The sequence below is a fragment of the Elephantulus edwardii genome, unplaced genomic scaffold, assembly GCF_000299155.1.
Source record: "Elephantulus edwardii isolate Elephantulus edwardi_28Jun2011 unplaced genomic scaffold, EleEdw1.0 scaffold00298, whole genome shotgun sequence".
Classification (NCBI taxonomy): Eukaryota; Metazoa; Chordata; class Mammalia; order Macroscelidea; family Macroscelididae; genus Elephantulus; species Elephantulus edwardii.
In genome coordinates, this window is record NW_006400048.1 from 649433 (window position 1) to 665456 (window position 16024).

The 16024-nt window shown below is 40.5% G+C and overlaps 1 pseudogene; it reads left to right on the forward strand.

The window, feature by feature from the left end:
• The first annotated feature begins 700 nt into the window (after nt 1-700).
• LOC102860764 lies at nt 701-2103 on the forward strand (annotated as a pseudogene).
• Nucleotides 2104-16024: the final 13921 nt, after the last annotated feature.

The window sequence follows — 16024 nt, forward strand, 5'->3', positions numbered from 1 at the left end:
CTTGGAGAGCGACATCATGTTTGAGAGGGTGAAGGAACAGTGCAAGAGAGGAAAAAACCTCAATGAGATGGATTGATTCAGTGATTGGGGTAAAGGGAGTAGGTGTGTCAGAGATAGTGATGTTGGCACAAAATAGAGCAGGGTTTAGGTCTCTTGTACATAGGGTTGCTATGAGACACAAGCAACTTGACATCACATAACAACAACAAGTATATAATTATTAAATGCACAATAGATCAGGAAGACATGACCTTGGTCAACATCTATGCATCAAACAATAGACCTGAAAAATGCATAATAGAATGGCTAAAACAATTGAAGAAAGAAATAGACAGTATCACAATAGCAGTAGAAGACTTTAACACACCACTCTCACCAAAGTGTGCACCAATATAAAAGTAGCCTAAACTATACTCTCAGCCAAGTTGAACTTGTGGATATATTCCAGGTACTTCACCCCTTAAAACAAACAAACAAACAAAAAACAACCCTAAATTCACTTTCCTCTCAAGTGTACATGAGACATTTTCCAGAATTGACCATGTATTAGGGCACAAAGCAAGCCTCAATAACAACAAAACCCCAACAAAGCAGTGGCAGCTGTACCCCTCCAGAGAACCCGGTTCTGAGCTAAGCTCTTGATGGGCTTTTAATCCTCAGAACATCCCAGGGAGATCCACGGCATTCTTTATCCTGGGCCATGAGTGAAGTGAAGGACTGCCCCTTGCAGTTCCATGACTTCGAGTCTGTGGATCACCTGAAGGTGTGTCCTCACTACACAGCAGTGTTGGCTTGCTCTGAGGATGATGGCATTGGCATTGAGGAGCTGGACACCATGAAGCTGGAGCTTGACATGCTGTTGTCTTCTGCCAGCCAGCGCCTGCGGGTGCTCGAGGCAGAAACTCAGACCCTCAAAGGCCGGCAGGATAAGAAAGGTGATTCCTGAAGCTAGGTTGAGACTAAAAGATTGGAGCTGCCCCCGAACACGGAAAGCCCAAGAAGCAGAAACTGGAAGGGAAGGCGGGACATGGGCCAGGCCTTGATACAGGGAGACCCAAATCCAAACATCTTCAGCCCAAGATCCAGGAATATGAATTCACTGATGACCCCCATCAATGTGCCACGGATCCCCAAGAATCATGCCCCCAACAGGTTCTGGGCTTCAGTGGAGCTCTACAGTGCAGATATCACCAGTGAAGAAGTGCGCACACTTTGAGGAGCTTCTCAAGCCCCCTGAAGACGAGGCTGAGCATTACAAAATCCCACCTCTAGGAAAGTACTACTCCCAGCGCTGGGCCCAGGACGATCTGCTGGAGGAGCAGTAGGATGGCGCTCCGGCAGCAGCTGTGGCTGACAAGAAGAAAGGCCTTATTGGGCCACTCTCTTAGCTGGATACTAAAGGTGTGGATGCCCTACTGAAGAAGTCCGAGGCCCAGCATGAACAGCCAGAAGATGGGTGCCCTTTTGGAGTCCTCACCCAGAGCCTTCTGCAGGACCTTGTAGAGGAAAATATTATTTCCCCCATGGAGGACTCTTCTATTCCTGACATGTCTGGGAAAGATTCAGGGGCAGGTGGGGCTAGCACCTCTCCCCACAATCAGAACAAGCCCTTCAGTGTGCCGCATAAGACGTCCCTAGAAAGCCGTATCCTGGAGTCGGAGGACCGCCCTGCCGAGGACTCTGAGGATGAGGTCCTTGCTGAGCTGCGTAAACAGCAGGCTGAACTGAAGGCTCTCAGTGCCCACAACTGCACCAAGAAGCATGATCTGCTGAGGCTGGCCAAGGAGCAGATGAGCCGTCAGGAGCTGAGACAACGGGTCTGCAGACAATGAGGTCATGGATGCCTTCCGCAAGATCATGGCTGCCAGGCAGAAGAAGAGGACTCCCACCAAGAAGAAGAAGGACCAGGCCTGGAAGACTTTGAAGGAGCGAGAGAGCATTCTGAAGCTACTAGATGGGTTGCCCTCAGCCCAACCTCAGGCTTCCTGCTGCTCTGCTCGAGAAAGAGGCAAGAGGGAGGCCCACTTCCGTCCTTGCACTGATGCTGACGGAAGATGCTGGTCGTGGCTGTCCAGTCAAGTGGAGAGTTTCTCCAGAAACTGAGGACTATGGCCCTTCCCTGAGGTCTTTTGCTTGGAGAGGCAAGAGGCCCAGAGGGCTGGCCTGGGTCCCTGGCTCCGCTTTGTCACTCAGATGAGGGGCCTTAGTTTCTGAGCCTTCCTTTTCCCCTCCTCACTTTAACATCTCCCACTCCCCTACCTCCTTATCCTCTTCCCTTCATGGACTTCTCCCTTGTAGCTTTGTAAAGTGCAAACTGAAGGTTAAAAAAATAACACCAAAAAACAAACAAACAAAAAAACCCCCACAAACCCCAACAAAATGTTGAAGTAATACAAAATATCTTCTCAAACCACAATGATATAAGACTAGAAATTAATGACAAGAGGATAAAGCTTATAAATCCAACCATTTAGAAACTAAATAACACCTTGCTAGAACAAAATTTTTTTATTTTTTTTATGATCGATAGTTTCCACATTCTGTTGGGTCACCTTTCTTAGGAATAGGAACAAATATGGATCTCTTCCAATCCTTTGGCCAGCCGACTGCCCTGCAAATTTCCTGGCATAGACTGGTGAATGCATCAGGACTGTGTCTGTTTACTGAAACAAGTCAGTTGGTATTCCATTAATTCCTGGGACCTTATTTTCTATCAATACCTTCATTATCATTAATATCACAGGCAAGTAAACACTGCTACTGATCATTCAAAAATGGTTAGAACAGTAGATAGGTAGGAAACTGCCAAATTTTTAAGCAGGATTTAAAAGAGGCTATGGCATCAAGGACATCACTGCTGATGTCAGATAGATTCTGGTTAAAAATAAAAAATACCAGAAGAATGTCTATTGACCATGTAAAGGCTTTTAACTGTGTGGATCATAATAAGCTGTGGTTAACATTGAGAAGAATGGGAATCCCAGTAAATGTGCTCATGAGTAATGTATACCTAGACCAGAAGGCTGTTATATGAACAGCAAGAAAATGTCCCGTCGAATCACCTATGATCCATAGACACCCCTATGTATGGCAGCTCTGAACACTGCCCTGCTCTGAGCCAGTCTCACTAATTCTGACACATTATTCCCATTGCCCCAGTTACTTTATCAATGCATCTCATTTGGGATCTTCCTCCCCTGCGCTGTCTTGCCACACCTCCAAGCATGATGGCCTTCTCAAAGGACTGGTATCTCTTGGTGACGTGCCCAAAGTATGTGAGACAGCTTCAAAATACTAGTGTCCAATTAGACACTTGGTTTTACCCTCTCCAAAACAGACCCTTCCCCCCTCCCGTTGGAGGTGTATAATATGTTCAAGACCCTTCTCCTGTACCACAACTCAAAGGCATCAATTTTTCTTCTGTTCTCTTTAGTCATTGTCCAGCTTTCTGATCCATAGCAAGTAATAGCAAAGACCATGGTCTGGATTAGGCATGCCTTGGTGCCTAGACTGACACTGTTGCTTTTCAGTACTCTGGAAAGCTTCCTGACAGCAGATTTTCCCTATGTAATTCGTTTTTGGTTGTTTTGGTTTTTTTTAATTTACAGACTGCTAATGTTAGGAGTGTTGATTGTGGAGTCAAGAAAACTGTGTGTGTTAGCAACCTCAATATCTTCTCCATCTATCATGGTGCTGCCAATTGGCCCAGTGGTGAGAATCTTTGTTTCCTTGATGTTGAACTTCAATCCATATTGAAGACTATAGTCCTTGACCTTCTTTAACAAGTGCTTCAGGTTTTCTTCAATTTCAGCAAGCAAGGTTGTGTCATCTTCATAATGTAGGTTGTTGATGATCTTCTCCAATCCTGATGTCACATCCCTCCTCAGAAGCCTTGCTCCTGGAATTGTCTGTTCTGTGTATAGATTTGAAAGGTCCTTGACACACTACTTTCCTGCTTTTGAACCATGCAGTGTTTCCTTGCTCTGTTCTGAAGACTGTTTCCTGATTCAAGTACAGATTTCACATAAGCATAATCAAGTGTTTTGGAATTCTCATTTTCCTCAAGGTTAGCCACAATTTGTTGTGATCTACACAATCAAATGCCTTTGCATAGTCAATGAAACACAGACAGGCATTCCTCTGGTACTATGTGCTTTCTCTCAAGATCCATCTATCATTGGCAATAATGTCTCTAGTGCCATGAGCCAACTTGTATTTCTGGTAGTTCTCTGTGAAGTGACTTTTCCAGTGATTTGTGATATTTTTCAATAATTTCCATACTCAGGTCACCTTTTTTCGGGAATTGGAATAAATATGGATCTCTTCCAGTCAGTTAGTCAGTTGGCCAAGTAGTTGTCCTCCAGACTTCTTGGCACAATTTGGTGAGCACATCCTAGACAGTGTCTGGTTGTTGAAATAGATCAATTGGTATTCCATCAATTCCTGGAAATTTATTTTTTGCCAGGTCTTTCAGAGAAGCATGTACTTCCTCTTTCATCTCCCTTGCCACTTGATCATATGTTGTATTTTCAAATTCTTCTGTGTCAGCCACTTCTTTTTGGTACAATGACTCTGCCTACTCTTTCTGTCTTCTTTTAATACTTCCTGAATCATTCACTATTCTGACCATAGTATCCTTAAGTACTGTAACTCGAGGTTGAATTTGTTCTTTAGTTCCTTCCGCTTAAAAAATGCTGAACTTCTTTGGCCCTTTTGATTTTCCAACTCCAGCTCCCTGCACATTTCTTAATACTTCACCTTGTTTTCCTGAGCTTCCCTTTGAAATCTTCTATTCAGCTCCTTAACATCTTGATTTCTTCCCTTTTCTCTAGCTTTTTGGTGCTAGTGCAATATTCAGAGTCTCCTCTGACATCCATTTTGGTCTTGTCTTCTTCTCCTTCTTTGTAATGACCTTTTGCATTCTTCACAAACGATAACCCTCCCACAGCTCGCCTGGTCTTGGTTCATTAGTGTTCAAGGCCTCAAACCTGTTCTTGAGTTGGTTTTTTAATTCAGAGGGGATAGACTTAAGATCAAATTTTATTGCTGTGTATATAATTTGACCTTATTTAGCTTTAATTTGAACTTGTATATGAGTAGTTGATGGTCTGTTCCACAATCTCACCTGGACTACTTTTCACCTCTGGTATTGAACTTCTCCAATGATTACTTGCACAGACATAATCAGTCTGATTCCTGTGCATCCCATCAGATAATATCCATGTGTATAGGCTGTGTTCATGTTTCTTATAAAAGGTATTTGCTACGAATAAATCATTGATTGTGCAGACTTCTATCATTCTATCCCCAGCCTCATTTCTGTCACCAAGTGTGTATTTTCTGACTACTGATCCTTCTTCCTGGTTACCAACTTTAACATTATAGTCACCTATTATTATTAATGCATCTTGGTTACATGTTCAGTCTATTTCTGTCTGCCATATTTGGGAGAAATCATCTATTTCCTCCTCTTTGGCTCTGGTTGTTGGTGCATAAATTTGAATGATAGTGGTATTAACAAGTCTTCCTTGCATATGTATGGGTATTATCCTGTCATTCACAACATTGTATTTCAAGATGGATCTAGAAATGGCCTTATTAACTATAAGAGCAACCCCATTTTTTCTCACCTTTTCATCTCCAGCATACTAGATCATAGAATCATCTGATTCAAATGTCTTGCCACTCCTTCCCATTCGTTAATGCCTAATATGTCAATATTTATGCACTCCATTTCTTTCTTAACAATGACTAGATTTCATACATTCGTGCTTCTCACATTCCACAGACCAGTCATTAGTTTCTGCTTACAACTGTTCTCCTCCTTATGTTTCAAAATTTGACGGCTCAGCCTCACTTGTAATATCTGTTATTCTACTGTAAGTGTGCTCTACTGTACATAGGGTTTTCAAAGGCATGTTATATTTCAAAAGTGAATGAATGGACAATCCTTCTTCATAAAGGAAACGTTGTTGCTGTTGTTGTTGTTTGTTTGTTGTTGATTTTGTTTTTGTTGTTATGTGCTGTCAAGTCGCTTGCTACTCATAGTGACCCTAAACCCTGCTCTGTCCTGTGCCAGTCTCACTCTGGGTCCAACACACTCACCCTGATTACCCAGTCACTGAATCAATCCACCTCACAGAGGGTCTTCCCCTCCTGTGCTGTTGCTCCACTCTCCCAAGCATGACATCCCTCTCCAAGGACCCATCCCTCCTTGCAACATGTCCAAAGTTTGTCAGATGAAGCCTCAGAATCCTTGCCTCCAAGGAGCAGCCTGGTTTAATCCTCTCCAGGAGGAACCTCTTCGTTTTCTTAGGAGTCCATGGTATATTCAATAATCTTCTCCAGCACCACAGCTCAAAGGCATCATTTCTCCTTCTATCCTCCCTTGTCATTGTCCAGCTCTCTGATGCATAGCAAGTGATTGCAAAGACCATGGCATGTATCAGATGCACCTTAGTCTCCAGAGTAACACCATTGCTCTTCAGTACCCTGGAAAGGTCCCTAACAGCAGACTTTCCCATTGCAATACATCTTTTAACTTCATGGCTTCTAGTGCCAAGAGTGTTGACTGTGGGGCCAAGCAAACTAAAGCTGTGGACAATCTCAATCTTTTCACCATCCATCCTGATGCTGCCAATCGGTCCAGTGGTGAGAATTTTTATCTTCCTGATATTGAATCTTAATCCATATTGGAGGCTGCAATCCTTGACCCTCTGCAGCAAATGCTTCAGGTCCTCCTCAGTTTCAGCAAGCAAGGTGGTGTCATCTGTATAATGCAGATTGTTGATGGATCTTCTACCAATTCTGATGCCACACTTCTCCTCATAGAGCCCAGCCTACCAGAAAATCTGTTCTGCATACAGTTTGAAAAGGTATGGAAAAAAACTAACAAACAAAAAAAAAAGAAAAGGTATGGAAACAGGACACATCCCTTCCCAATTTTGAAACATTCAGTGTTTCCTTGCTCTGTTCTGATGACTGCCTCTTGGTCCAAGTATAGGTTTCGCATTAGCTCGATCAAGTGTTCTGGGATTCCCATTCTTCTCAGAGTCAGCCACAATTTGTTATGCTCCACACAGTCAAACACCTTTGCATAATCAATGAAACACAGATATACATTCCTCTGGTATTCCCTGCTTTCAGCTAGGATACATCTAACATTAGCTACAATATCCTTAGTAGCACTACCCCTTCTAAACCTAGGCTGAACTTCTGGCAGTTCTCTGTTGACCTGCTGATAATCTTGCTAGCATGTGAAATCAATGATATTGTTCTATAATTTCCACACTCTGTTGGGTCACCTTTCTTTGGAATGTGAACAAATATAACTCTCTTACAGTCAGTTGGACAAGTGGTTGTTCTCCAGATTTCTTGGAACAACTTCGTGAGCACATCCAGGACAGCATCTGTTACTTGAAATATGTCAATTGATATATCATCTATTCCTGGGGCTTTATTTTTTTTTGTTAATTTCTTCATACAACTTGAACTTCTTCCTTCATCACCATAGGCTCTTGCTTTTATGTTGTTTCATGAAATTCTTCTGTGTCTGCCAATTCCTTCCTATACAGTGACTCCGTATACTCTTTTAATCTTCTTTTAACACTTCCTGGATCATGCATTAATTTGCTTAAAGCATCCTTAATAATAGCAACGCAAAGTTTGAATTAGTTCTTCAGTTCTTGAGAAATACTGAGCGAAATCCCTACCCTTCAGGTAAAGGAGACCAGAGCTCAAGGTGGCAAAGTAACAGTGGGGATACAAGGAGGGCTCACAGGATAGGAATTTCACAAGGGAAGAGGCAGACCAGCACAGAGGGGCCTCAGAAATCCCACCCCGCAAGTAAGGGAGACCAGAGCTCAAGGTGGCATAGGAACCATTGGAGCCCTTGGGCCACAGGAAAACAACAACAAGGAAATGCTACAGGATTTAAAATTAAGAAGGGAATGTGTCAGGGTTTATTCTCTTTCCATACCTATTCAATCTGTATGTTGTTATTCTTGTCTACTGTAGAGTCAGAAATGATGCATAGTTGACTCGCAAGCAGGTTTTCAGAGACAGGTAATCGCATGGGAAGAGACTGCCCATCATTTTCCCACTAAACAGCTCATAGCCTTGAACCACATGCCCTTAGGATTGCAGCACAGCTTCTTGCCACTAGGCCACCAGAGTTCTGGTCTTAAAAGTAGGAAAAGAATGCAGCAGGATTGTATTCTTTCTCTATGATATGTATGATTAGCAAATTGTTTGTGACACTGTATTCCATGAAGAGGAATATGACATCAGGATTGGAGGGAGACTTGTGAATAATCTGTTTTGTGCAGATGACACAAGCTTGCTTCCTGAAAGTGAGGAGGACTTGAAATACTGTTGCATAAGATCAAATAATACAGCCTTCAATGTGGACTGCATCTCAATGTCAGCAAGACAAAGATTCTTAAAACTGAACTGATAGGCAACATCATGATGGATGGAGAAGAGATTGAAACTATCAACAACTTCATCTTACTTGTATCCACAATTAACACCGTTGGCACCAGCAGGCAGGAAATAAGGAGACATTTCCCATTACACTGGGAAAATCTGCAGTTGAAGATTTCTCCAAATTTCTGAGGAGTAATCATGTTAGTTTTAGGACTAACATACCTCTGATTCAGGCCATGGTGTTTCTGATCACCTGCTATGCATCTGAGAGTTGGACAATGAATAAATATTACTGAAGGAAAATTGATGCTGTTGGATAAGAACACTGAACTGCCTAAAGTATAACAAATATATCTTGGAGAAAGTGCAGTCAGATTACCCTTTAGAGGCAAGAATGATGAGGCTTGGGCTCACATACTTAAGGCATTTTGTTAGAAAGGGGCAATTCCTTGGAAAGGGACAAATGCTCGGAAAGGTAAAGAGTTGGCAAAGGAGAGGAAGACTCTCAACCAGGTAGACTGATATGTTGACTGTTGCAATGCTGTCAAGAAATATGAGACTGGCACAAGATAGGACAGGATTAAGAAAAGTTCCTCATAGGGTCTTACTTGACTCAACAGCACCAAACAACAAGGAAACAAGGTTCAGTTACAAAAGAAACAAAGAACATCTTTTAAAAATCCACAAAATAAATGATAATGAAAATAGTTTCTTCCGAAAGTTTTGTGATAAAGCTTACACAGTCCTCAGGGGAAAATTTATAGCAATAAGTTAATGCAGTAAAAATGTGAATAAAGTTTGGTGGAAGATGTGCAGTGTAGACAGAAGATGTGCGACACCCACAGTACTTTAGGGAAAGCACTGTTGTCTAGCTACACCTCATGGGATCCCTTAAGTTCAAGTGGAAGGGTTTGGGACAACTCAAGCCAGCAGGAGATGTCATTTCTGGAAGGGAACAACAGGCTTCCTTGTTTGCCATTCATGTACTTTGGGGAAAGGGAGCAAAAATATACAGATCCTTTGCAAAACATTGCTGTACTCTGGATCACCGTCTAGTTACAATGACCTATTTTCAAATAAAAAAATGACTCGTATAATGACAAGAAAACAGTAGTCTGCTTCAGTGATCATGAAAACACAAAATAACCCTTCTTCTAAAAAAATAGACTCAACGAATACCCCAAATAGAGAGAACCAGAGAAATATGTTGTGTGAAGTTATTTGAACAGCTACAGATGAAGATCCAAATGATGTAAAAAACAATTAAAAGAACAAAAACCCAGAGACAATGATCCAGAGGAAATATATTGATGAGGAGCAACTTGAACAGGTATGGAAGAAAATGCAAAAGATGGAAGAAAAATTGATAATGTAGATAAAAAGGTACATGCACTTAAAAAAAGCATCACAAGAGAGAGATGGTACAGTCAACACAGGAAATAGCAGAATACCTATAGGAAATACCAGAAAAGCATGAAACTGCAATCCAGAATATTAAGACTGAAATGGCAGAAGCTTCCAACACTTTTTTCCAGGGACAACAAGCCCAAAGTATGAGAGACAATATTAGGTACCATCTGGGAAAAAACCCTACTGAGTTGAAACTAGTTCAAACTGCAATATTGTGAGAAGTAAACAGTTTCAATTGTACAGTCTCAAAACTCATTGCTGTCGAGTCTAGACCCAGTCATAGCCAATACTTTGATAGGTTTTTAGGGGCTCTAAATTGCAAGAGAGAAGACTGCACATCTTTCTCCCAAAGAGAATCTGGTGAGTTTGATGCCCCTGCCTTTGTGTTTGGAGAGCAATTCCTTACCCACCATGCCACTAAAGCTCTCTTTTGTTATACAGTACTCAAACTCACTGCTGGTGAGTCAGAACAGATTCATAGCTGACCCTCCAGTAGGTTTTCATACTTTAAAGTGCACAGGAGGAGATATTTCCTGTTTATCTCCCTCCAAGCTCCTGGTGGATTTAAGTCACCAGGTCCCCCCTTTAGCTGCAATGCACTCCCTATCCACTATGCCATGAAAGCTCCCTATAAGGAAAGAAAGAAAAAAGTAAGCATCCAAAGATGACATTTTTACCTTAAATAATGCTATCAAGTTCCACAAAAAAAATATGTTAGGAAGATACCAAAGGATGTAAAATGATAAAACATTTCTTAATTTTTATATAGTTATTGTGGTTTTGTGCCATCAAATCTTAATCGATCCCTAGCTGACTGTTTTTAGAGACAAAAATCACTCAGAATGGGATTGCTCATCCTTCTCCCATGGAGCAACTGGTGGATTCTAACCAGGTGACTTTGGGAACACAGTGAAGCTTCTTACCGTTTGGCCACCAGACCCTCTTGTGATAAAGGAGTAGAATGCATTGATAACAAAGAACATTTGTAAGATATCTCTGTGGTGAGAAAGAAGATTGTGGAAAGAAAGGCTGAAAGAAATCAAAGCCAAGAGTTTTCAAAACAGGAACACATGATGTCTGGACTCTGGAATACTCCTTCAGCATCTCTGATGGATAAGATAAGAAATTTGTTTGGTTGACCAAGAATATCCATACTAATAAGATTGTTAGATACTGGAAGATTTCTGGCAAGCCAAATGGAACCTCTCTTCAAAAAATTCAAATTGCAACAATTGAGTCAGGTCATCAAGAGAACTGCTAAGCCCAGCTCTACAATGGTGAAATACCACAATGAAGGGCTAATGATGCATATTTCCCAGTTGATGATTTACTTCCAGAATCACTGTGAAGTAGAGCCACCAGGTGCCTGCAAGATGGTCCATGTAGTCCACACACATCTCACACAAGATTCACAGAATGTTTTGTTATTAAATTAGTTGTTGTTATTGACTGTGTTGTAGTTTTGTCTAAGTATGGGCATATGGAACAAAACTCTTCCGGGTCATTTGCAGATTGGTTGCAGATTATACTATTGTGATCCATAAGATTTTGAATAGCTTAAATTTTGGCAGTACATCACCAGACCTTTCTTTAAAGTCAGTAATAGTCTAAAAACTTTGTTAAAACCTTTTCAGCAACATGCAATGCTCCACTGTTTGATGGTGTTCCCACTATTATATTTTCTTTAACAACCCTATCTGTAATGCAAACCAAAATGGTTGCCACATTGATGTATATCTTTAATTATTCCTTATATACAAAATGCATTTTACATGGCAGGGGCATAATTTTCAGTATCACAGCAACCCTCCGTAAGGAGGCAAACTTACAGACAAGTGCTGTACCACTTACAACAATGCCCCCCCCCCCAAACACAACAACCTGCCAGTTTAGTTTGTAACTCTCAGAACAAGTTCGTCTTCACACCAGGCCCAAGAGCCATTTTTAAATCTAAACTACATACCTTCCAGAACCCAACTGCTTCACACAGGAGACTCCAAATTGGAGACTCTTAGGCAGAACCCAATAGATTTTTAAATGCAAAGGCATGCCCACCATATCCTGATTGGTTTAAACAAGAGCCTTCCAGCCCACACTTGATTGTTAGCTAAATAAAATATGACCAAACTGTTTACACCTGTGAAATAAATATTGTAAAAAAAAATGAGATAGAATTCATAAGCACTGACATAGGAGGTATTAGTGAGATGAGGCGGACCATCTTTGGCCACTTTGAATCAGATATATAGCACACTATACACTGGGAATGAAAAACAGAAGAATGATGTTGTATTCATAGTCAAAAAGTCAATTCCAAGTTTGATCCTGAAATACAATGTTGTGTGTGAGTGATAGGATAACATTTATATGCATACAAGGAAGATCTGTTAATAAGACTATTATTCAAATATACTCTCCTGCATCTAGAGCTAGAGAGGAAAAAATTGAGAATTTGTAGTAATTCTTGCAGTCCAAAATTGATCAAACATACAATCAAGATGCAATAATGATAACTAGAATGCATTAATGGTGACTGTAATGTGTTAATAAAAACTGGAATCCATTAATGGTGACTGAAATGCAAAACTTAGAAACAGTGAAGTTGGAAAATATGGGCTTGGTGATAGAAATGAGGCCGGAAATAGAATGATTGGGTTATGAATTTACAGTGATGTATTCATTGCAAATACCATTTTTAAAAGACTCAAACAATGACTTTACACATGGATCTCACCTTATGGGCTGCATAAGAAACAGGTTGATCATATTTGTGGAAGAAATGGTTGGGAAGCTCAATACTGGCAGTCAAATCTAGGCCAGGGGTGGACTGTGGGTAAGACGATGAAAAAAGTCCACAGGAATCAAGATATGATTTTGAATCAATTCCATCTAAATTTTAAGATCATATTGGGAATAGATTTGAGATGTTGAACACCAGTGATTGAAGACCAGATGAATTGTGGAATGATATCAAGGATATCATCCACAAAGAAAGCAAAAGGTCATCAAAAAAACAGAGAAGAAAGAAAAACTAAAATGTATATTCGAAGGTACTCTAAAATTTGCACTGGTATCTAAAGAATCCAAAGCAAAGGGAAAACATGCCAAAGTAAAAGAGCTGAACAGAAGATTCCGAAGAGCAGCTCGAAAGTATAGAGAAAAGTATTATAATGGAATGTGCAGAGACTTGGAATTGGAGAATAAAAAAAGAAGTCACTCTACATTTCTCAAGCTGAAAGAACTGAAAAACAAATTTAAACCTTGAGTTGCAATATTGAAAGATGCTACAGGTAGTATATTGAATGATCCAAGAAAGCATCAAAAGAAGATGGAGAGAGTGCACAGAATCACTGTACCAGAAGGAACTGATTGACACTGAAAAATTTCAGGAAGTACCAAATGAACAGGAACTAATGGTAATGGAGGAGGAAGTGGAAGCAGCATTGCAGACACTGGCAAAAAAATAAGGCTCTATGAATTGATTGTATACCTATTGACTTGTTTTAATTAAGAGATGCATCCTTGGATACACTCAAGTCTATGCTAGCAAATTTGGAGGACTGGCCAACAGATTGGAAGAGGTTCCTGTATGTTCCCATTCCCAAGAAAGTGATCCAACAGAATGTGGAAACTACTGAACAATGTCATTAATATCATATGCAAGCAAAATACTGATGAAGATCATTTTTTTAAAATGACTGGAACAGTATATAGATAGGGAACTGCCAGAAGTTCTAGTAGGATTTAGAAGAGGGGTTTGTACCAGATATATCAATGCTGATAGCAGATGAATCCTGAATGTCAGAATGTCAGAAGAATGTCTGTTTGTGCTTTATTGACTATGCAAAGGCATTTGACTGGCTCATGACAAGTTGTGGCTGACATTGAGAAGAATGGGAGTCCCAGAGCACATAATTGTGCTCATGTGAAAACTATACCTGGACTAGGAGGCTGTTGTGCAAACAGAGTAGGGGAACACTGCATGGTTTGAAATTGTACTCTGTCTATATACCTATTCTATCTGTGTCTGAGCAAATTATTCAAGAAGATGGACTCCAGACAGAGGAACGTGGCATCAAGATCAGCGGGAGACTTATCAATAATCTGAGTTATGCAGATGACACAACCTTGCTTGCTGAAAGTGAGGAGGACTTGAAGCACTTGCTTCAGAAGATCAAGGAATGCAGCTTTTGGTATGGATTACACCTCAATGTCAGGAAAACAAAGATTCTTACCACTGGACTGATAGAAATCATCATGATTGATGGAGAAGAGATTGAAACTATCAATAACTTCATCTTACTTGTATCCATAATTAACACCCTTGGTACCATCAGTCAGGAAATAAGAAGATACATTGCGCTGGGAAAGCCTGCAGTTAAGGATCTCTCCAAATTATTGAGGGGTAATGATAACAATTTGAAGATTAAGGTATGTCTGATCCAGGGCATGGTGTTTCTAGTCACTTGCTATGCATCTGAAGAGCTGGACAATGAATAAGGATGACAGAAGAATTGATGCTTTGAGCTGTATTATTGGAGAAGAGCACTGAACATCCGATGGACAACAAAAAGAACAGTTATGTCTCTTTGAATGCAAAAATGATGACGCTTAGCCCAACATACTTTAGACATGTTGCTAGGAGAGGCTCTTCTTGAAGAGGAACATGATGCTTGCAAGGGTGGAGGGTCGGCCTGTGGAACAAAGACCCTCAAACAGGTGGATTGACATGGTGACTGCCACAATGGGTTCTAGTGCATCAGAAGTGTTAACATGGCATAGGAAAAAACAGGGTTCAGACATGTTCATAAGTTCACTATGAGTTGTACTCTACTTGACGGTACTTAAGAACAACAGTGTACAAAATCATGTACATTTCCTACATATAACTGCTCATTCCATGCTCCCATTAATTGAGATAACTTTGAATGACACTATACTTCCTGAAACTACAGCCATGTGCACACAGACGTTGGTGAGAAACCACCAGGAGAAGTGGTGAGAAGTAATATTGGAAGGTGATTTTGGAACAGATAGTGGGAGGCTAAGATTTTTAGATGAACAGTGACATGAGGGCACCAGCATATAAAAACCGTGGCAAATAAAACATGTTCTCCCTGTGGCTGAAGGCATATTGCATTGTTGAGATTTGAGTAACAGATGTCTCCATAGTTATATGTGATCATGTAAGAAGGCCTTGTTTTTCTTTTTGGTGTGACATATAAATGTGTAACAAAATATTTGCCTTTTGAACATTCTTCACATGTTCAATTTAGAGACATTTGTTCATTATGTTGTGTTGTTATGATTATCCATTTCCAACTTTTTACTTCACCATTTGCAGAAGCCCAATGACTCCTAAGTGGCAAGTTCCCTTTCTTCCCACAGATTGCCTATTGTGCCCATAACCACAGATAAATAATCTTAAAATGGTACTAGTTTTGAAGGAGGCAGCAAGAGGCCTTGATGACAGGTTGAAATGAAGAGGATAGAAGGGATCAAATATGTTACAACACTTATTTGGGATTTATTTTCCAAGGAATTTTGAAGGAGTAGTTGCCCTAAGAGAACATGAGCTGTGTCTTTTCAAATGTGCTCATCTTGAGCTTAAGTATAATGGAAAAGTCTAACTAGCTGCTGAAAATTCCATTAAATGACAAAAACAATGAATTTATTTTTTCCATAGCTGCTATGTGTGTGCTGTTCTAAGGACTTTGTTGTTGGTTTAATGTACTGGTAAGCCTCTTTTTTACTCTCAGAGGCTGCATCTCAGAGAGTAGAAGAACCCTTTAGAGTTCTCTAGGTATGGTGTAGTGGGTGAGGAGTTGTGCTGCCTGCTCAAATCTAAAATGATTCTATCATCAGAAAAATTGTCAATCTCTTCCCATTTGCTTTCCAGTTCTGCATTTGTTCTGGTTCGTGAGCACCTAACAACAGTAATAATGTTTACAGCAGCAGTTTGCCAGGCCTTTCTCTTACAGAGATACTTTGTAGAATTGAATTGCCAACCTACAGTTTAGCTGCAGAATGAGCATTTACTGAACAATCAGTGTTTTAAAAAGTTTCTTGTTAGTGTTCAGTATCATTTAGTTGATGATGATGACGAGTCATAGTGACCCTATAAACAACAGATAGGAACTTTGTTCCATTGTATGGCATCCTTACAATTGCTGATAAATTTAAACTC